Source organism: Lonchura striata, chromosome 20 (genome assembly GCF_046129695.1).
Source record: "Lonchura striata isolate bLonStr1 chromosome 20, bLonStr1.mat, whole genome shotgun sequence".
Classification (NCBI taxonomy): Eukaryota; Metazoa; Chordata; class Aves; order Passeriformes; family Estrildidae; genus Lonchura; species Lonchura striata.
The window spans coordinates 286,411-308,620 of record NC_134622.1 but is presented as its reverse complement, the minus strand read 5'-3'; positions in this window follow the sequence as shown (position 1 = coordinate 308,620).

Genomic DNA, 22,210 nt, shown 5'->3' with positions numbered 1-22,210 from the left:
TTGTCTCGGAACACCTTCAATAAAGCATGCCAGCAGTGCATTGAAAAGGCAGGGAGCTTTAGCCACCGTCCTCTAGCAGTCGCGAAGCTGTGCACACAATGTCGTCTCCCTGCGGCAACGTTCTTCGCCCTCGTACAAGCTACCGCTCTGTCCGGCTCCCGGAGCAGGAGAAGCGGCTGCTTCGCGCACACAGCAGCGGAGCGGCAGCCCTACGCTCCGAAGCGCTGCTTCAGCCGAAAGACGCCGGCGACCGGCGCTTGGCTTCGGACAGCTCCGGAGAGCCGTAGTGTGCGTCTGCAACTAGACTGCATCATAGCGAAAAGCTTTGGCAGTGTGTCTCGCAGGGAGATAGCTTAGGAGCGCAGCGCACTTATGCCTCCCTTGTCCAGAAACACGATTTTACTGCACACTCCAAAAACAGTACTCTTCCAAGGGCAAGATGCCAGATGCTCTCTGATGCCCGTGCTCCCTTCCTACTCTTGCCCAGCTCGTTGTTGTAACGTGCACATGCCGTCCTGGCATTCAGTGCACAGTGAAAGCAATCGCAAAAGTCCAGCAGCTGCTGACTCCCAAACACAAGGCGCTGGCTATGTTCTTGCTACTCGACGACTCAACGCAGCCCTCCATTTCTGCAGTTGCCATCGAGGTCTCTGCATGTCGGAGACTCAGAGGACGAGCACGAGTTTCCCACGAGGGGCTGCATCAGGAGGAATTCAAAACTCAGGGAATTTGTCGTGGAACACCTTCCATAAGGATGCTAGAATGGAATTGAAGAGGCAGGCGAGCGGCCACCACCGTCCTCTAGCAGTCCTTAGGGTGCGCGCAGAAGCCCGATGCTCTGCGGCTTCGTTCTTCGCCCTCGTGCAAGCTACCGCTCTGTCCGGCTCCCGGAGCAGGAGAAGCGGCTGCTTCGCGCACACAACAGCGGAGCGGCAGCCCTACGCTCCGAAGCGCTGCTTCAGCCGAAAGACGCCGGCCACCGGCGCTTGGCTTCGGACAGCTCCGGAGAGCCGTAGTGTGGGTCTGCACTAGACTGCATCATAGCGAAAAGCTTTGGCATTGTGTCTCGCAGGGAGATAGCTTAGGAGCGCAGCGCACTTATGCCTCCCTTGTCCAGAAACACGATTTTACTGCACACTCCAAAAACAGTACTCTTCCCAGGGCAATATATAAGCTGTTTTCTGACGGCCGTGATCTTTCGATTACTCTTCCGCAGCTCGTTGTTTTAACGTGCACGTGCCGTCCTGGCATTCAGTGCACAGTGAAAGCAATCGCAAAAGTCCAGCAGCTGCTGACTCCCAAACACAAGGCGCTGGCTATGTTCTTGCTTCTCCACACCTCAACAGAATCCTTCATTTCTGCAGCTGCCATCGAGTTTTCTGCATCTCGAGCCTTCTGGGACGAGCACCAATTTCCCAGGAGGGGCTGCATCAGGACGAAGTCAAAACCCAGGAAAGTTGTCTCGGAACACCTTCAATAAAGCATGCCAGCAGTGCATTGAAAAGGCAGGTAGCTTTAGCCACCGTCCTCTAGCAGTGGTAAAGCTGTGCACACAATGTCGTCTCCCTGCGGCAACGTTCTTCGCCCTCGTACAAGCTACCGCTCTGTCCGGCTCCCGGAGCAGGAGAAGCGGCTGCTTCGCGCACACAGCAGCGGAGCGGCAGCCCTACGCTCCGAAGCGCTGCTTCAGCCGAAAGACGCCGGCGACCGGCGCTTGGCTTCGGACAGCTCCGGAGAGCCGTAGTGTGCGTCTGCAACTAGACTGCATCATAGCGAAAAGCTTTGGCAGTGTGTCTCGCAGGGAGATAGCTTAGGAGCGCAGCGCACTTATGCCTCCCTTGTCCAGAAACACGATTTTACTGCACACTCCAAAAACAGTACTCTTCCAAGGGCAAGATGCCAGATGCTCTCTGATGCCCGTGCTCCCTTCCTACTCTTGCCCAGCTCATTGTTGTAACGTGCACATGCCGTCCTGGCATTCAGTGCACAGTGAAAGCAATCGCAAAAGTCCAGCAGCTGCTGACTCCCAAACACAAGGCGCTGGCTATGTTCTTGCTACTCGACGACTCAACGCAGCCCTCCATTTCTGCAGTTGCCATCGAGGTCTCTGCATGTCGGAGCCTCAGAGGACGAGCACGAGTTTCCCACGAGGGGCTGCATCAGGAGGAATTCAAAACTCAGGGAATTTGTCCTGGAACACCTTCCATAAGGATGCTAGAAGGGAATTGAAGAGGCAGGCGAGCGGCCACCACCGTCCTCTAGCAGTCCTTAGGGTGCGCGCAGAAGCCCGATGCTCTGCGGCTTCGTTCTTCGCCCTCGTGCAAGCTACCGCTCTGTCCGGCTCCCGGAGCAGGAGAAGCGGCTGCTTCGCGCACACAACAGCGGAGCGGCAGCCCTACGCTCCGAAGCGCTGCTTCAGCCGAAAGACGCCGGCCGCCGGCGCTTGGCTTCGGACAGCTCCGGAGAGCCGTAGTGTGGGTCTGCACTAGACTGCATCATAGCGAAAAGCTTTGGCAGTGTGTCTCGCAGGGAGATAGCTTAGGAGCGCAGCGCACTTATGCCTCCCTTGTCCAGAAACACGATTTTACTGCACACTCCAAAACCAGTACTCTTCCCAGGGCAATATATAAGCTGTTTTCTGACGGCCGTGATCTTTCGATTACTCTTCCGCAGCTCGTTGTTTTAACGTGCACGTGCCGTCCTGGCATTCAGTGCACAGTGAAAGCAATCGCAAAAGTCCAGCAGCTGCTGACTCCCAAACACAAGGCGCTGGCTATGTTCTTGCTTCTCCACACCTCAACAGAGTCCTTCATTTCTGCAGCTGCCATCGAGTTTTCTGCATCTCGAGCCTTCTGGGACGAGCACCAATTTCCCAGGAGGGGCTGCATCAGGACGAAGTCAAAACCCAGGAAAGTTGTCTCGGAACACCTTCAATAAAGCATGCCAGCAGTGCATTGAAAAGGCAGGGAGCTTTAGCCACCGTCCTCTAGCAGTCGCGAAGCTGTGCACACAATGTCGTCTCCCTGCGGCAACGTTCTTCGCCCTCGTACAAGCTACCGCTCTGTCCGGCTCCCGGAGCAGGAGAAGCGGCTGCTTCGCGCACACAACAGCGGAGCGGCAGCCCTACGCTCCGAAGCGCTGCTTCAGCCGAAAGACGCCGGCGACCGGCGCTTGGCTTCGGACAGCTCCGGAGAGCCGTAGTGTGCGTCTGCACTAGACTGCATCATAGCGAAAAGCTTTGGCAGTGTGTCTCGCAGGGAGATAGCATAGGAGCGCAGCGCACTTATGCCTCCCTTGTCCAGAAACACGGATTTGCTGCACACTCCAAAAACACTGCTCTTTCCATGGTACTATGTAAGCTGCTGTCTGACGCCCGTTCTCTTCTGCCCACTCTTGCCCAGCTGGTTGTTGCAGCGTGCACGTGCCTTCCTGGCATTAAGAGCACAGTGAAAGCAATCGCAAAAGTCCAGCAGCTGCTGACTCCCAAACACAAGGCGCTTGTCTACGTTCTTGCTTCTCGACAACTCAACGCAGCCCTTCATTTCTGCAGCTGCCATCGAGTTTTCTGTATCTTGAGCCTTCTGGGACGAGCACCAATTTCCCAGGAGGGGCTGCATCAGGACGAAGTCAAAACCCAGGAAAGTTGTCTCGGAACACCTTCAATAAAGCATGCCAGCAGTGCATTGAAAAGGCAGGTAGCTTTAGCCACCGTCCTCTAGCAGTCGCGAAGCTGTGCACACAATGTCGTCTCCCTGCGGCAACGTTCTTCGCCCTCGTGCAAGCTACCGCTCTGTCCGGCTCCCGGAGCAGGAGAAGCGGCTGCTTCGCGCACACAACAGCGGAGCGGCAGCCCTACGCTCCGAAGCGCTGCTTCAGCCGAAAGACGCCAGCCACCGGCGCTTAGCTTCGGACAGCTGCGGAGAGCCGTAGTGTGCGTCTGCAACTAGACTGCATCATAGCGAAAAGCTTTGGCATTGTGTCTCGCAGGGAGATAGCTTAGGAGCGCAGCGCACTTATGCCTCCCTTGTCCAGAAACACGGATTTGCTGCACACTCCAAAAACACTGCTCTTTCCATGGTACTATGTAAGCTGCTGTCTGACGCCCGTTCTCTTCTGCCCACTCTTGCCCAGCTGGTTGTTGCAGCGTGCACGTGCCTTCCTGGCATTAAGAGCACAGTGAAAGCAATCGCAAAAGTCCAGCAGCTGCTGACTCCCAAACACAAGGCGCTTGTCTACCTTCTTGCTTCTCGACAACTCAACGCAGCCCTTCATTTCTGCAGCTGCCATCGAGTTTTCTGTATCTTGAGCCTTCTGGGACGAGCACCAATTTCCCAGGAGGGGCTGCATCAGGACGAAGTCAAAACCCAGGAAAGTTGTCTCGGAACACCTTCAATAAACCATGCCAGCAGTGCATTGAAAAGGCAGGGAGCTTTAGCCACCGTCCTCTAGCAGTCGCGAAGCTGTGCACACAATGTCGTCTCCCTGCGGCAACGTTCTTCGCCCTCGTGCAAGCTACCGCTCTGTCCGGCTCCCGGAGCAGGAGAAGCGGCTGCTTCGCGCACACAACAGCGGAGCGGCAGCCCTTCGCTCCGAAGCGCTGCTTCAGCCGAAAGACGCCGGCGAACCGGCGCTTGGCTTCGGACAGCTCCGGAGAGCCGTAGTGTGCGTCTGCACTAGACTGCATCATAGCGAAAAGCTTTGGCAGTGTGTCTCGCAGAGAGATAGCATAGGAGCGCAGCGCACTTATGCCTCCCTTGTCCAGAAACACGATTTTACTGCACACTCCAAAAACATTACTCTTCCAAGGGCAAGATGCCAGATGCTCTCTGATGCCCGTGCTCCCTTCCTACTCTTGCCCAGCTCGTTGTTGTAACGTGCACATGCCGTCCTGGCATTCAGTGCACAGTGAAAGCAATCACAAAAGTCCAGCAGCTGCTGACTCCCAAACACAAGGCGCTGGCTATGTTCTTGCTACTCGACGACTCAACGCAGCCCTCCATTTCTGCAGTTGCCATCGAGGTCTCTGCATGTCGGAGACTCAGAGGACGAGCACGAGTTTCCCACGAGGGGCTGAATCAGGAGGAATTCAAAACTCAGGGAATTTGTCGTGGAACACCTTCCATAAGGATGCTAGAATGGAATTGAAGAGGCAGGCGAGCGGCCACCACCGTCCTCTAGCAGTCCTTAGGGTGCGCGCAGAAGCCCGATGCTCTGCGGCTTCGTTCTTCGCCCTCGTGCAAGCTACCGCTCTGTCCGGCTCCCGGAGCAGGAGAAGCGGCTGCTTCGCGCACACAACAGCGGAGCGGCAGCCCTACGCTCCGAAGCGCTGCTTCAGCCGAAAGACGCCGGCCACCGGCGCTTGGCTTCGGACAGCTGCGGAGAGCCGTAGTGTGCGTCTGCAACTAGACTGCATCATAGCGAAAAGCTTTGGCATTGTGTCTCGCAGGGAGATAGCTTAGGAGCGCAGCGCACTTATGCCTCCCTTGTCCAGAAACACGATTTTACTGCACACTCCAAAAACAGTACTCTTCCCAGGGCAATATATAAGCTGTTTTCTGACGGCCGTGATCTTTCGATTACTCTTCCGCAGCTCGTTGTTTTAACGTGCACGTGCCGTCCTGGCATTCAGTGCACAGTGAAAGCAATCGCAAAAGTCCAGCAGCTGCTGACTCCCAAACACAAGGCGCTGGCTATGTTCTTGCTTCTCCACACCTCAACAGAATCCTTCATTTCTGCAGTTGCCATCGAGTTTTCTGCATCTCGAGCCTTCTGGGACGAGCACCAATTTCCCAGGAGGGGCTGCATCAGGACGAAGTCAAAACCCAGGAAAGTTGTCTCGGAACACCTTCAATAAAGCATGCCAGCAGTGCATTGAAAAGGCAGGTAGCTTTAGCCACCGTCCTCTAGCAGTGGTAAAGCTGTGCACACAATGTCGTCTCCCTGCGGCAACGTTCTTCGCCCTCGTACAAGCTACCGCTCTGTCCGGCTCCCGGAGCAGGAGAAGCGGCTGCTTCGCGCACACAGCAGCGGAGCGGCAGCCCTACGCTCCGAAGCGCTGCTTCAGCCGAAAGACGCCGGCCACCGGCGCTTGGCTTCGGACAGCTCCGGAGAGCCGTAGTGTGCGTCTGCAACTAGACTGCATCATAGCGAAAAGCTTTGGCAGTGTGTCTCGCAGGGAGATAGCTTAGGAGCGCAGCGCACTTATGCCTCCCTTGTCCAGAAACACGATTTTACTGCACACTCCAAAAACAGTACTCTTCCAAGGGCAAGATGCCAGATGCTCTCTGATGCCCGTGCTCCCTTCCTACTCTTGCCCAGCTCGTTGTTGTAACGTGCACATGCCGTCCTGGCATTCAGTGCACAGTGAAAGCAATCGCAAAAGTCCAGCAGCTGCTGACTCCCAAACACAAGGCGCTGGCTATGTTCTTGCTACTCGACGACTCAACGCAGCCCTCCATTTCTGCAGTTGCCATCGAGGTCTCTGCATGTCGGAGACTCAGAGGACGAGCACGAGTTTCCCACGAGGGGCTGCATCAGGAGGAATTCAAAACTCAGGAAAATTGTCCTGGAACACCTTCCATAAGGATGCTAGAAGGGAATTGAAGAGGCAGGCGAGCGGCCACCACCGTCCTCTAGCAGTCCTTAGGGTGCGCGCAGAAGCCCGATGCTCTGCGGCTTCGTTCTTCGCCCTCGTGCAAGCTACCGCTCTGTCCGGCTCCCGGAGCAGGAGAAGCGGCTGCTTCGCGCACACAACAGCGGAGCGGCAGCCCTACGCTCCGAAGCGCTGCTTCAGCCGAAAGACGCCGGCCGCCGGCGCTTGGCTTCGGACAGCTCCGGAGAGCCGTAGTGTGGGTCTGCACTAGACTGCATCATAGCGAAAAGCTTTGGCAGTGTGTCTCGCAGGGAGATAGCTTAGGAGCGCAGCGCACTTATGCCTCCCTTGTCCAGAAACACGGATTTGCTGCACACTCCAAAAACACTGCTCTTTCCATGGTACTATGTAAGCTGCTGTCTGACGCCCGTTCTCTTCTGCCCACTCTTGCCCAGCTGGTTGTTGCAGCGTGCACGTGCCTTCCTGGCATTAAGAGCACAGTGAAAGCAATCGCAAAAGTCCAGCAGCTGCTGACTCCCAAACACAAGGCGCTTGTCTACGTTCTTGCTTCTCGACAACTCAACGCAGCCCTTCATTTCTGCAGCTGCCATCGAGTTTTCTGTATCTTGAGCCTTCTGGGACGAGCACCAATTTCCCAGGAGGGGCTGCATCAGGACGAAGTCAAAACCCAGGAAAGTTGTCTCGGAACACCTTCAATAAAGCATGCCAGCAGTGCATTGAAAAGGCAGGGAGCTTTAGCCACCGTCCTCTAGCAGTCGCGAAGCTGTGCACACAATGTCGTCTCCCTGCGGCAACGTTCTTCGCCCTCGTGCAAGCTACCGCTCTGTCCGGCTCCCGGAGCAGGAGAAGCGGCTGCTTCGTGCACACAACAGCGGAGCGGCAGCCCTACGCTCCGAAGCGCTGCTTCAGCCGAAAGACGCCGGCCACCGGCGCTTGGCTTCGGACAGCTCCGGAGAGCCGTAGTGTGCGTCTGCAACTAGACTGCATCATAGCGAAAAGCTTTGGCAGTGTGTCTCGCAGAGAGATAGCATAGGAGCGCAGCGCACTTATGCCTCCCTTGTCCAGAAACACGATTTTACTGCACACTCCAAAAACTGTACTCTTCCCAGGGCAAGATGCCAGATGCTCTCTGATGCCCGTGCTCCCTTCCTACTCTTGCCCAGCTCGTTGTTGTAACGTTCACATGCCGTCCTGGCATTCAGTGCACAGTGAAAGCAATCGCAAAAGTCCAGCAGCTGCTGACTCCCAAACACAAGGCGCTGGCTATGTTCTTGCTTCTCGACAACTCAACGCAGCCCTTCATTTCTGCAGTTGCCATCGAGGTCTCTGCATGTCGGAGACTCAGAGGACGAGCACGAGTTTCCCAGGAGGGGCTGCATCAGGAGGAATTCAAAACTCCAGAAAATTGTCCTGGAACACCTTCCATAAGGATGCTAGAAGGGAATTGAAGAGGCAGGCGAGCGGCCACCACGGTCCTCTAGCAGTCCTTCGGGTGTGCGCAGAAGCCCGGTGCTCTGCGGCTTCGTTCTTCGCCCCCGTACAAACTACCGCTCTGTCCGGCTCCCGGAGCAGGAGAAGCGGCTGCTTCGCGCACACAACAGCGGAGCGGCAGCCCTACGCTCCGAAGCGCTGCTTCAGCCGAAAGACGCCGGCCGCCGGCGCTTGGCTTCGGACAGCTCCGGAGAGCCGTAGTGTGCGTCTGCACTAGACTGCATCATAGCGAAAAGCTTTGGCAGTGTGTCTCGCAGGGAGATAGCTTAGGAGCGCAGCGCACTTATGCCTCCCTTGTCCAGAAACACGGATTTGCTGCACACTCCAAAAACACTGCTCTTTCCATGGTACTATGTAAGCTGCTGTCTGACGCCCGTTCTCTTCTGCCCACTCTTGCCCAGCTGGTTGTTGCAGCGTGCACGTGCCTTCCTGGCATTAAGAGCACAGTGAAAGCAATCGCAAAAGTCCAGCAGCTGCTGACTCCCAAACACAAGGCGCTTGTCTACGTTCTTGCTTCTCGACAACTCAACGCAGCCCTTCATTTCTGCAGCTGCCATCGAGTTTTCTGTATCTTGAGCCTTCTGGGACGAGCACCAATTTCCCAGGAGGGGCTGCATCAGGACGAAGTCAAAACCCAGGAAAGTTGTCTCGGAACACCTTCAATAAAGCATGCCAGCAGTGCATTGAAAAGGCAGGGAGCTTTAGCCACCGTCCTCTAGCAGTCGCGAAGCTGTGCACACAATGTCGTCTCCCTGCGGCAACGTTCTTCGCCCTCGTGCAAGCTACCGCTCTGTCCGGCTCCCGGAGCAGGAGAAGCGGCTGCTTCGCGCACACAACAGCGGAGCGGCAGCCCTTCGCTCCGAAGCGCTGCTTCAGCCGAAAGACGCCGGCGAACCGGCGCTTGGCTTCGGACAGCTCCGGAGAGCCGTAGTGTGCGTCTGCACTAGATTGCATCATAGCGAAAAGCTTTGGCAGTGTGTCTCGCAGAGAGATAGCATAGGAGCGCAGCGCACTTATGCCTCCCTTGTCCAGAAACACGATTTTACTGCACACTCCAAAAACAGTACTCTTCCAAGGGCAAGATGCCAGATGCTCTCTGATGCCCGTGCTCCCTTCCTACTCTTGCCCAGCTCGTTGTTGTAACGTGCACATGCCGTCCTGGCATTCAGTGCACAGTGAAAGCAATCGCAAAAGTCCAGCAGCTGCTGACTCCCAAACACAAGGCGCTGGCTATGTTCTTGCTACTCGACGACTCAACGCAGCCCTCCATTTCTGCAGTTGCCATCGAGGTCTCTGCATGTCGGAGACTCAGAGGACGAGCACGAGTTTCCCACGAGGGGCTGAATCAGGAGGAATTCAAAACTCAGGGAATTTGTCGTGGAACACCTTCCATAAGGATGCTAGAATGGAATTGAAGAGGCAGGCGAGCGGCCACCACCGTCCTCTAGCAGTCCTTAGGGTGCGCGCAGAAGCCCGATGCTCTGCGGCTTCGTTCTTCGCCCTCGTGCAAGCTACCGCTCTGTCCGGCTCCCGGAGCAGGAGAAGCGGCTGCTTCGCGCACACAACAGCGGAGCGGCAGCCCTACGCTCCGAAGCGCTGCTTCAGCCGAAAGACGCCGGCCACCGGCGCTTGGCTTCGGACAGCTCCGGAGAGCCGTAGTGTGGGTCTGCACTAGACTGCATCATAGCGAAAAGCTTTGGCATTGTGTCTCGCAGGGAGATAGCTTAGGAGCGCAGCGCACTTATGCCTCCCTTGTCCAGAAACACGATTTTACTGCACACTCCAAAAACAGTACTCTTCCCAGGGCAATATATAAGCTGTTTTCTGACGGCCGTGATCTTTCGATTACTCTTCCGCAGCTCGTTGTTTTAACGTGCACGTGCCGTCCTGGCATTCAGTGCACAGTGAAAGCAATCGCAAAAGTCCAGCAGCTGCTGACTCCCAAACACAAGGCGCTGGCTATGTTCTTGCTTCTCCACACCTCAACAGAATCCTTCATTTCTGCAGCTGCCATCGAGTTTTCTGCATCTCGAGCCTTCTGGGACGAGCACCAATTTCCCAGGAGGGGCTGCATCAGGACGAAGTCAAAACCCAGGAAAGTTGTCTCGGAACACCTTCAATAAAGCATGCCAGCAGTGCATTGAAAAGGCAGGTAGCTTTAGCCACCGTCCTCTAGCAGTGGTAAAGCTGTGCACACAATGTCGTCTCCCTGCGGCAACGTTCTTCGCCCTCGTACAAACGACCGCTCTGTCCGGCTCCCGGAGCAGGAGAAGCGGCTGCTTCGCGCACACAGCAGCGGAGCGGCAGCCCTACGCTCCGAAGCGCTGCTTCAGCCGAAAGACGCCGGCCACCGGCGCTTGGCTTCGGACAGCTCCGGAGAGCCGTAGTGTGCGTCTGCAACTAGACTGCATCATAGCGAAAAGCTTTGGCAGTGTGTCTCGCAGGGAGATAGCTTAGGAGCGCAGCGCACTTATGCCTCCCTTGTCCAGAAACACGATTTTACTGCACACTCCAAAAACAGTACTCTTCCAAGGGCAAGATGCCAGATGCTCTCTGATGCCCGTGCTCCCTTCCTACTCTTGCCCAGCTCGTTGTTGTAACGTGCACATGCCGTCCTGGCATTCAGTGCACAGTGAAAGCAATCGCAAAAGTCCAGCAGCTGCTGACTCCCAAACACAAGGCGCTGGCTATGTTCTTGCTACTCGACGACTCAACGCAGCCCTCCATTTCTGCAGTTGCCATCGAGGTCTCTGCATGTCGGAGACTCAGAGGACGAGCACGAGTTTCCCACGAGGGGCTGCATCAGGAGGAATTCAAAACTCAGGGAATTTGTCCTGGAACACCTTCCATAAGGATGCTAGAAGGGAATTGAAGAGGCAGGCGAGCGGCCACCACCGTCCTCTAGCAGTCCTTAGGGTGCGCGCAGAAGCCCGATGCTCTGCGGCTTCGTTCTTCGCCCTCGTGCAAGCTACCGCTCTGTCCGGCTCCCGGAGCAGGAGAAGCGGCTGCTTCGCGCACACAACAGCGGAGCGGCAGCCCTACGCTCCGAAGCGCTGCTTCAGCCGAAAGACGCCGGCCGCCGGCGCTTGGCTTCGGACAGCTCCGGAGAGCCGTAGTGTGGGTCTGCACTAGACTGCATCATAGCGAAAAGCTTTGGCAGTGTGTCTCGCAGGGAGATAGCTTAGGAGCGCAGCGCACTTATGCCTCCCTTGTCCAGAAACACGATTTTACTGCACACTCCAAAAACAGTACTCTTCCCAGGGCAATATATAAGCTGTTTTCTGACGGCCGTGATCTTTCGATTACTCTTCCGCAGCTCGTTGTTTTAACGTGCACGTGCCGTCCTGGCATTCAGTGCACAGTGAAAGCAATCGCAAAAGTCCAGCAGCTGCTGACTCCCAAACACAAGGCGCTGGCTATGTTCTTGCTTCTCCACACCTCAACAGAGTCCTTCATTTCTGCAGCTGCCATCGAGTTTTCTGCATCTCGAGCCTTCTGGGACGAGCACCAATTTCCCAGGAGGGGCTGCATCAGGACGAAGTCAAAACCCAGGAAAGTTGTCTCGGAACACCTTCAATAAAGCATGCCAGCAGTGCATTGAAAAGGCAGGTAGCTTTAGCCACCGTCCTCTAGCAGTCGCGAAGCTGTGCACACAATGTCGTCTCCCTGCGGCAACGTTCTTCGCCCTCGTACAAGCTACCGCTCTGTCCGGCTCCCGGAGCAGGAGAAGCGGCTGCTTCGCGCACACAGCAGCGGAGCGGCAGCCCTACGCTCCGAAGCGCTGCTTCAGCCGAAAGACGCCGGCGACCGGCGCTTGGCTTCGGACAGCTCCGGAGAGCCGTAGTGTGCGTCTGCACTAGACTGCATCATAGCGAAAAGCTTTGGCAGTGTGTCTCGCAGGGAGATAGCTTAGGAGCGCAGCGCACTTATGCCTCCCTTGTCCAGAAACACGGATTTGCTGCACACTCCAAAAACACTGCTCTTTCCATGGTACTATGTAAGCTGCTGTCTGACGCCCGTTCTCTTCTGCCCACTCTTGCCCAGCTGGTTGTTGCAGCGTGCACGTGCCTTCCTGGCATTAAGAGCACAGTGAAAGCAATCGCAAAAGTCCAGCAGCTGCTGACTCCCAAACACAAGGCGCTTGTCTACGTTCTTGCTTCTCGACAACTCAACGCAGCCCTTCATTTCTGCAGCTGCCATCGAGTTTTCTGTATCTTGAGCCTTCTGGGACGAGCACCAATTTCCCAGGAGGGGCTGCATCAGGACGAAGTCAAAACCCAGGAAAGTTGTCTCGGAACACCTTCAATAAAGCATGCCAGCAGTGCATTGAAAAGGCAGGTAGCTTTAGCCACCGTCCTCTAGCAGTCGCGAAGCTGTGCACACAATGTCGTCTCCCTGCGGCAACGTTCTTCGCCCTCGTGCAAGCTACCGCTCTGTCCGGCTCCCGGAGCAGGAGAAGCGGCTGCTTCGCGCACACAACAGCGGAGCGGCAGCCCTACGCTCCGAAGCGCTGCTTCAGCCGAAAGACGCCAGCCACCGGCGCTTAGCTTCGGACAGCTGCGGAGAGCCGTAGTGTGCGTCTGCAACTAGACTGCATCATAGCGAAAAGCTTTGGCATTGTGTCTCGCAGGGAGATAGCTTAGGAGCGCAGCGCACTTATGCCTCCCTTGTCCAGAAACACGGATTTGCTGCACACTCCAAAAACACTGCTCTTTCCATGGTACTATGTAAGCTGCTGTCTGACGCCCGTTCTCTTCTGCCCACTCTTGCCCAGCTGGTTGTTGCAGCGTGCACGTGCCTTCCTGGCATTAAGAGCACAGTGAAAGCAATCGCAAAAGTCCAGCAGCTGCTGACTCCCAAACACAAGGCGCTTGTCTACCTTCTTGCTTCTCGACAACTCAACGCAGCCCTTCATTTCTGCAGCTGCCATCGAGTTTTCTGTATCTTGAGCCTTCTGGGACGAGCACCAATTTCCCAGGAGGGGCTGCATCAGGACGAAGTCAAAACCCAGGAAAGTTGTCTCGGAACACCTTCAATAAACCATGCCAGCAGTGCATTGAAAAGGCAGGGAGCTTTAGCCACCGTCCTCTAGCAGTCGCGAAGCTGTGCACACAATGTCGTCTCCCTGCGGCAACGTTCTTCGCCCTCGTGCAAGCTACCGCTCTGTCCGGCTCCCGGAGCAGGAGAAGCGGCTGCTTCGCGCACACAACAGCGGAGCGGCAGCCCTTCGCTCCGAAGCGCTGCTTCAGCCGAAAGACGCCGGCGAACCGGCGCTTGGCTTCGGACAGCTCCGGAGAGCCGTAGTGTGCGTCTGCACTAGACTGCATCATAGCGAAAAGCTTTGGCAGTGTGTCTCGCAGAGAGATAGCATAGGAGCGCAGCGCACTTATGCCTCCCTTGTCCAGAAACACGATTTTACTGCACACTCCAAAAACAGTACTCTTCCAAGGGCAAGATGCCAGATGCTCTCTGATGCCCGTGCTCCCTTCCTACTCTTGCCCAGCTCGTTGTTGTAACGTGCACATGCCGTCCTGGCATTCAGTGCACAGTGAAAGCAATCGCAAAAGTCCAGCAGCTGCTGACTCCCAAACACAAGGCGCTGGCTATGTTCTTGCTACTCGACGACTCAACGCAGCCCTCCATTTCTGCAGTTGCCATCGAGGTCTCTGCATGTCGGAGACTCAGAGGACGAGCACGAGTTTCCCACGAGGGGCTGCATCAGGAGGAATTCAAAACTCAGGAAAATTGTCCTGGAACACCTTCCATAAGGATGCTAGAAGGGAATTGAAGAGGCAGGCGAGCGGCCACCACCGTCCTCTAGCAGTCCTTAGGGTGCGCGCAGAAGCCCGATGCTCTGCGGCTTCGTTCTTCGCCCTCGTGCAAGCTACCGCTCTGTCCGGCTCCCGGAGCAGGAGAAGCGGCTGCTTTGCGCACACAACAGCGGAGCGGCAGCCCTACGCTCCGAAGCGCTGCTTCAGCCGAAAGACGCCGGCCGCCGGCGCTTGGCTTCGGACAGCTCCGGAGAGCCGTAGTGTGCGTCTGCACTAGACTGCATCATAGCGAAAAGCTTTGGCAGTGTGTCTCGCAGGGAGATAGCTTAGGAGCGCAGCGCACTTATGCCTCCCTTGTCCAGAAACACGATTTTACTGCACACTCCAAAAACAGTACTCTTCCCAGGGCAATATATAAGCTGTTTTCTGACGGCCGTGATCTTTCGATTACTCTTCCGCAGCTCGTTGTTTTAACGTGCACGTGCCGTCCTGGCATTCAGTGCACAGTGAAAGCAATCGCAAAAGTCCAGCAGCTGCTGACTCCCAAACACAAGGCGCTGGCTATGTTCTTGCTTCTCCACACCTCAACAGAGTCCTTCATTTCTGCAGCTGCCATCGAGTTTTCTGCATCTCGAGCCTTCTGGGACGAGCACCAATTTCCCAGGAGGGGCTGCATCAGGACGAAGTCAAAACCCAGGAAAGTTGTCTCGGAACACCTTCAATAAAGCATGCCAGCAGTGCATTGAAAAGGCAGGTAGCTTTAGCCACCGTCCTCTAGCAGTGGTAAAGCTGTGCACACAATGTCGTCTCCCTGCGGCAACGTTCTTCGCCCTCGTACAAGCTACCGCTCTGTCCGGCTCCCGGAGCAGGAGAAGCGGCTGCTTCGCGCACACAGCAGCGGAGCGGCAGCCCTACGCTCCGAAGCGCTGCTTCAGCCGAAAGACGCCGGCGACCGGCGCTTGGCTTCGGACAGCTCCGGAGAGCCGTAGTGTGCGTCTGCACTAGACTGCATCATAGCGAAAAGCTTTGGCAGTGTGTCTCGCAGGGAGATAGCTTAGGAGCGCAGCGCACTTATGCCTCCCTTGTCCAGAAACACGGATTTGCTGCACACTCCAAAAACACTGCTCTTTCCATGGTACTATGTAAGCTGCTGTCTGACGCCCGTTCTCTTCTGCCCACTCTTGCCCAGCTGGTTGTTGCAGCGTGAACGTGCCTTCCTGGCATTAAGAGCACAGTGAAAGCAATCGCAAAAGTCCAGCAGCTGCTGACTCCCAAACACAAGGCGCTTGTCTACGTTCTTGCTTCTCGACAACTCAACGCAGCCCTTCATTTCTGCAGCTGCCATCGAGTTTTCTGTATCTTGAGCCTTCTGGGACGAGCACCAATTTCCCAGGAGGGGCTGCATCAGGACGAAGTCAAAACCCAGGAAAGTTGTCTCGGAACACCTTCAATAAAGCATGCCAGCAGTGCATTGAAAAGGCAGGTAGCTTTAGCCACCGTCCTCTAGCAGTCGCGAAGCTGTGCACACAATGTCGTCTCCCTGCGGCAACGTTCTTCGCCCTCGTGCAAGCTACCGCTCTGTCCGGCTCCCGGAGCAGGAGAAGCGGCTGCTTCGCGCACACAACAGCGGAGCGGCAGCCCTACGCTCCGAAGCGCTGCTTCAGCTGAAAGACGCCAGCCACCGGCGCTTAGCTTCGGACAGCTGCGGAGAGCCGTAGTGTGCGTCTGCAACTAGACTGCATCATAGCGAAAAGCTTTGGCAGTGTGTCTCGCAGGGAGATAGCTTAGGAGCGCAGCGCACTTATGCCTCCCTTGTCCAGAAACACGGATTTGCTGCACACTCCAAAAACACTGCTCTTTCCATGGTACTATGTAAGCTGCTGTCTGACGCCCGTTCTCTTCTGCCCACTCTTGCCCAGCTGGTTGTTGCAGCGTGCACGTGCCTTCCTGGCATTAAGAGCACAGTGAAAGCAATCGCAAAAGTCCAGCAGCTGCTGACTCCCAAACACAAGGCGCTTGTCTACCTTCTTGCTTCTCGACAACTCAACGCAGCCCTTCATTTCTGCAGCTGCCATCGAGTTTTCTGTATCTTGAGCCTTCTGGGACGAGCACCAATTTCCCAGGAGGGGCTGCATCAGGACGAAGTCAAAACCCAGGAAAGTTGTCTCGGAACACCTTCAATAAACCATGCCAGCAGTGCATTGAAAAGGCAGGGAGCTTTAGCCACCGTCCTCTAGCAGTCGCGAAGCTGTGCACACAATGTCGTCTCCCTGCGGCAACGTTCTTCGCCCTCGTGCAAGCTACCGCTCTGTCCGGCTCCCGGAGCAGGAGAAGCGGCTGCTTCGCGCACACAACAGCGGAGCGGCAGCCCTTCGCTCCGAAGCGCTGCTTCAGCCGAAAGACGCCGGCGAACCGGCGCTTGGCTTCGGACAGCTCCGGAGAGCCGTAGTGTGCGTCTGCACTAGACTGCATCATAGCGAAAAGCTTTGGCAGTGTGTCTCGCAGAGAGATAGCATAGGAGCGCAGCGCACTTATGCCTCCCTTGTCCAGAAACACGATTTTACTGCACACTCCAAAAACAGTACTCTTCCAAGGGCAAGATGCCAGATGCTCTCTGATGCCCGTGCTCCCTTCCTACTCTTGCCCAGCTCGTTGTTGTAACGTGCACATGCCTTCCTGGCATTAAGAGCACAGTGAAAGCAATCGCAAAAGTCCAGCAGCTGCTGACTCCCAAACACAAGGCGCTGGCTATGTTCTTGCTACTCGACGACTCAACGCAGCCCTCCATTTCTGCAGTTGCCATCGAGGTCTCTGCATGTCGGAGACTCAGAGGACGAGCACGAGTTTCCCACGAGGGGCTGAATCAGGAGGAATTCAAAACTCAGGGAATTTGTCGTGGAACACCTTCCATAAGGATGCTAGAAGGGAATTGAAGAGGCAGGCGAGCGGCCACCACCGTCCTCTAGCAGTCCTTAGGGTGCGCGCAGAAGCCCGATGCTCTGCGGCTTCGTTCTTCGCCCTCGTGCAAGCTACCGCTCTGTCCGGCTCCCGGAGCAGGAGAAGCGGCTGCTTCGCGCACACAACAGCGGAGCGGCAGCCCTTCGCTCCGAAGCGCTGCTTCAGCCGAAAGACGCCGGCCACCGGCGCTTGGCTTCGGACAGCTGCGGAGAGCCGTAGTGTGCGTCTGCAACTAGACTGCATCATAGCGAAAAGCTTTGGCAGTGTGTCTCGCAGGGAGATAGCTTAGGAGCGCAGCGCACTTATGCCTCCCTTGTCCAGAAACACGATTTTACTGCACACTCCAAAAACAGTACTCTTCCCAGGGCAATATATAAGCTGCTTTCTGACTGCCGTGATCTTTCGATTACTCTTGCGCAGCTCGTTGTTTTAACGTGCACGTGCCGTCCTGGCATTCAGTGCACAGTGAAAGCAACCGCAAAAGTCCAGCAGCTGCTGACTCCCAAACACAAGGCGCTGGCTATGTTCTTGCTTCTCGACAACTCAACGCAGCCCTTCATTTCTGCAGTTGCCATCGAGGTCTCTGCATGTCGGAGACTCAGAGGACGAGCACGAGTTTCCCACGAGGGGCTGCATCAGGAGGAATTCAAAACTCCAGAAAATTGTCCTGGAACACCTTCCATAAGGATGCTAGAAGGGAATTGAAGAGGCAGGCGAGCGGCCACCACCGTCCTCTAGCAGTCCTTAGGGTGCGCGCAGAAGCCCGATGCTCTGCGGCTTCGTTCTTCGCCCTCGTGCAAGCTACCGCTCTGTCCGGCTCCCGGAGCAGGAGAAGCGGCTGCTTCGCGCACACAACAGCGGAGCGGCAGCCCTACGCTCCGAAGCGCTGCTTCAGCCGAAAGACGCCGGCCGCCGGCGCTTGGCTTCGGACAGCTCCGGAGAGCCGTAGTGTGGGTCTGCACTAGACTGCATCATAGCGAAAAGCTTTGGCAGTGTGTCTCGCAGGGAGATAGCTTAGGAGCGCAGCGCACTTATGCCTCCCTTGTCCAGAAACACGATTTTACTGCACACTCCAAAAACAGTACTCTTCCCAGGGCAATATATAAGCTGTTTTCTGACGGCCGTGATCTTTCGATTACTCTTCCGCAGCTCGTTGTTTTAACGTGCACGTGCCGTCCTGGCATTCAGTGCACAGTGAAAGCAATCGCAAAAGTCCAGCAGCTGCTGACTCCCAAACACAAGGCGCTGGCTATGTTCTTGCTTCTCCACACCTCAACAGAGTCCTTCATTTCTGCAGCTGCCATCGAGTTTTCTGCATCTCGAGCCTTCTGGGACGAGCACCAATTTCCCAGGAGGGGCTGCATCAGGACGAAGTCAAAACCCAGGAAAGTTGTCTCGGAACACCTTCAATAAAGCATGCCAGCAGTGCATTGAAAAGGCAGGGAGCTTTAGCCACCGTCCTCTAGCAGTCGCGAAGCTGTGCACACAATGTCGTCTCCCTGCGGCAACGTTCTTCGCCCTCGTACAAGCTACCGCTCTGTCCGGCTCCCGGAGCAGGAGAAGCGGCTGCTTCGCGCACACAACAGCGGAGCGGCAGCCCTACGCTCCGAAGCGCTGCTTCAGCCGAAAGACGCCGGCGACCGGCGCTTGGCTTCGGACAGCTCCGGAGAGCCGTAGTGTGCGTCTGCACTAGACTGCATCATAGCGAAAAGCTTTGGCAGTGTGTCTCGCAGGGAGATAGCATAGGAGCGCAGCGCACTTATGCCTCCCTTGTCCAGAAACACGGATTTGCTGCACACTCCAAAAACACTGCTCTTTCCATGGTACTATGTAAGCTGCTGTCTGACGCCCGTTCTCTTCTGCCCACTCTTGCCCAGCTGGTTGTTGCAGCGTGCACGTGCCTTCCTGGCATTAAGAGCACAGTGAAAGCAATCGCAAAAGTCCAGCAGCTGCTGACTCCCAAACACAAGGCGCTTGTCTACGTTCTTGCTTCTCGACAACTCAACGCAGCCCTTCATTTCTGCAGCTGCCATCGAGTTTTCTGTATCTTGAGCCTTCTGGGACGAGCACCAATTTCCCAGGAGGGGCTGCATCAGGACGAAGTCAAAACCCAGGAAAGTTGTCTCGGAACACCTTCAATAAAGCATGCCAGCAGTGCATTGAAAAGGCAGGTAGCTTTAGCCACCGTCCTCTAGCAGTCGCGAAGCTGTGCACACAATGTCGTCTCCCTGCGGCAACGTTCTTCGCCCTCGTGCAAGCTACCGCTCTGTCCGGCTCCCGGAGCAGGAGAAGCGGCTGCTTCGCGCACACAACAGCGGAGCGGCAGCCCTACGCTCCGAAGCGCTGCTTCAGCCGAAAGACGCCAGCCACCGGCGCTTAGCTTCGGACAGCTGCGGAGAGCCGTAGTGTGCGTCTGCAACTAGACTGCATCATAGCGAAAAGCTTTGGCATTGTGTCTCGCAGGGAGATAGCTTAGGAGCGCAGCGCACTTATGCCTCCCTTGTCCAGAAACACGGATTTGCTGCACACTCCAAAAACACTGCTCTTTCCATGGTACTATGTAAGCTGCTGTCTGACGCCCGTTCTCTTCTGCCCACTCTTGCCCAGCTGGTTGTTGCAGCGTGCACGTGCCTTCCTGGCATTAAGAGCACAGTGAAAGCAATCGCAAAAGTCCAGCAGCTGCTGACTCCCAAACACAAGGCGCTTGTCTACCTTCTTGCTTCTCGACAACTCAACGCAGCCCTTCATTTCTGCAGCTGCCATCGAGTTTTCTGTATCTTGAGCCTTCTGGGACGAGCACCAATTTCCCAGGAGGGGCTGCATCAGGACGAAGTCAAAACCCAGGAAAGTTGTCTCGGAACACCTTCAATAAACCATGCCAGCAGTGCATTGAAAAGGCAGGGAGCTTTAGCCACCGTCCTCTAGCAGTCGCGAAGCTGTGCACACAATGTCGTCTCCCTGCGGCAACGTTCTTCGCCCTCGTGCAAGCTACCGCTCTGTCCGGCTCCCGGAGCAGGAGAAGCGGCTGCTTCGCGCACACAACAGCGGAGCGGCAGCCCTTCGCTCCGAAGCGCTGCTTCAGCCGAAAGACGCCGGCGAACCGGCGCTTGGCTTCGGACAGCTCCGGAGAGCCGTAGTGTGCGTCTGCACTAGACTGCATCATAGCGAAAAGCTTTGGCAGTGTGTCTCGCAGAGAGATAGCATAGGAGCGCAGCGCACTTATGCCTCCCTTGTCCAGAAACACGATTTTACTGCACACTCCAAAAACATTACTCTTCCAAGGGCAAGATGCCAGATGCTCTCTGATGCCCGTGCTCCCTTCCTACTCTTGCCCAGCTCGTTGTTGTAACGTGCACATGCCGTCCTGGCATTCAGTGCACAGTGAAAGCAATCACAAAAGTCCAGCAGCTGCTGACTCCCAAACACAAGGCGCTGGCTATGTTCTTGCTACTCGACGACTCAACGCAGCCCTCCATTTCTGCAGTTGCCATCGAGGTCTCTGCATGTCGGAGACTCAGAGGACGAGCACGAGTTTCCCACGAGGGGCTGAATCAGGAGGAATTCAAAACTCAGGGAATTTGTCGTGGAACACCTTCCATAAGGATGCTAGAATGGAATTGAAGAGGCAGGCGAGCGGCCACCACCGTCCTCTAGCAGTCCTTAGGGTGCGCGCAGAAGCCCGATGCTCTGCGGCTTCGTTCTTCGCCCTCGTGCAAGCTACCGCTCTGTCCGGCTCCCGGAGCAGGAGAAGCGGCTGCTTCGCGCACACAACAGCGGAGCGGCAGCCCTACGCTCCGAAGCGCTGCTTCAGCCGAAAGACGCCGGCCACCGGCGCTTGGCTTCGGACAGCTGCGGAGAGCCGTAGTGTGCGTCTGCAACTAGACTGCATCATAGCGAAAAGCTTTGGCATTGTGTCTCGCAGGGAGATAGCTTAGGAGCGCAGCGCACTTATGCCTCCCTTGTCCAGAAACAGGATTTTACTGCACACTCCAAAAACAGTACTCTTCCCAGGGCAATATATAAGCTGTTTTCTGACGGCCGTGATCTTTCGATTACTCTTCCGCAGCTCGTTGTTTTAACGTGCACGTGCCGTCCTGGCATTCAGTGCACAGTGAAAGCAATCGCAAAAGTCCAGCAGCTGCTGACTCCCAAACACAAGGCGCTGGCTATGTTCTTGCTTCTCCACACCTCAACAGAATCCTTCATTTCTGCAGTTGCCATCGAGTTTTCTGCATCTCGAGCCTTCTGGGACGAGCACCAATTTCCCAGGAGGGGCTGCATCAGGACGAAGTCAAAACCCAGGAAAGTTGTCTCGGAACACCTTCAATAAAGCATGCCAGCAGTGCATTGAAAAGGCAGGTAGCTTTAGCCACCGTCCTCTAGCAGTGGTAAAGCTGTGCACACAATGTCGTCTCCCTGCGGCAACGTTCTTCGCCCTCGTACAAGCTACCGCTCTGTCCGGCTCCCGGAGCAGGAGAAGCGGCTGCTTCGCGCACACAGCAGCGGAGCGGCAGCCCTACGCTCCGAAGCGCTGCTTCAGCCGAAAGACGCCGGCCACCGGCGCTTGGCTTCGGACAGCTCCGGAGAGCCGTAGTGTGCGTCTGCAACTAGACTGCATCATAGCGAAAAGCTTTGGCAGTGTGTCTCGCAGGGAGATAGCTTAGGAGCGCAGCGCACTTATGCCTCCCTTGTCCAGAAACACGATTTTACTGCACACTCCAAAAACAGTACTCTTCCAAGGGCAAGATGCCAGATGCTCTCTGATGCCCGTGCTCCCTTCCTACTCTTGCCCAGCTCGTTGTTGTAACGTGCACATGCCGTCCTGGCATTCAGTGCACAGTGAAAGCAATCGCAAAAGTCCAGCAGCTGCTGACTCCCAAACACAAGGCGCTGGCTATGTTCTTGCTACTCGACGACTCAACGCAGCCCTCCATTTCTGCAGTTGCCATCGAGGTCTCTGCATGTCGGAGACTCAGAGGACGAGCACGAGTTTCCCACGAGGGGCTGCATCAGGAGGAATTCAAAACTCAGGAAAATTGTCCTGGAACACCTTCCATAAGGATGCTAGAAGGGAATTGAAGAGGCAGGCGAGCGGCCACCACCGTCCTCTAGCAGTCCTTAGGGTGCGCGCAGAAGCCCGATGCTCTGCGGCTTCGTTCTTCGCCCTCGTGCAAGCTACCGCTCTGTCCGGCTCCCGGAGCAGGAGAAGCGGCTGCTTCGCGCACACAACAGCGGAGCGGCAGCCCTACGCTCCGAAGCGCTGCTTCAGCCGAAAGACGCCGGCCGCCGGCGCTTGGCTTCGGACAGCTCCGGAGAGCCGTAGTGTGGGTCTGCACTAGACTGCATCATAGCGAAAAGCTTTGGCAGTGTGTCTCGC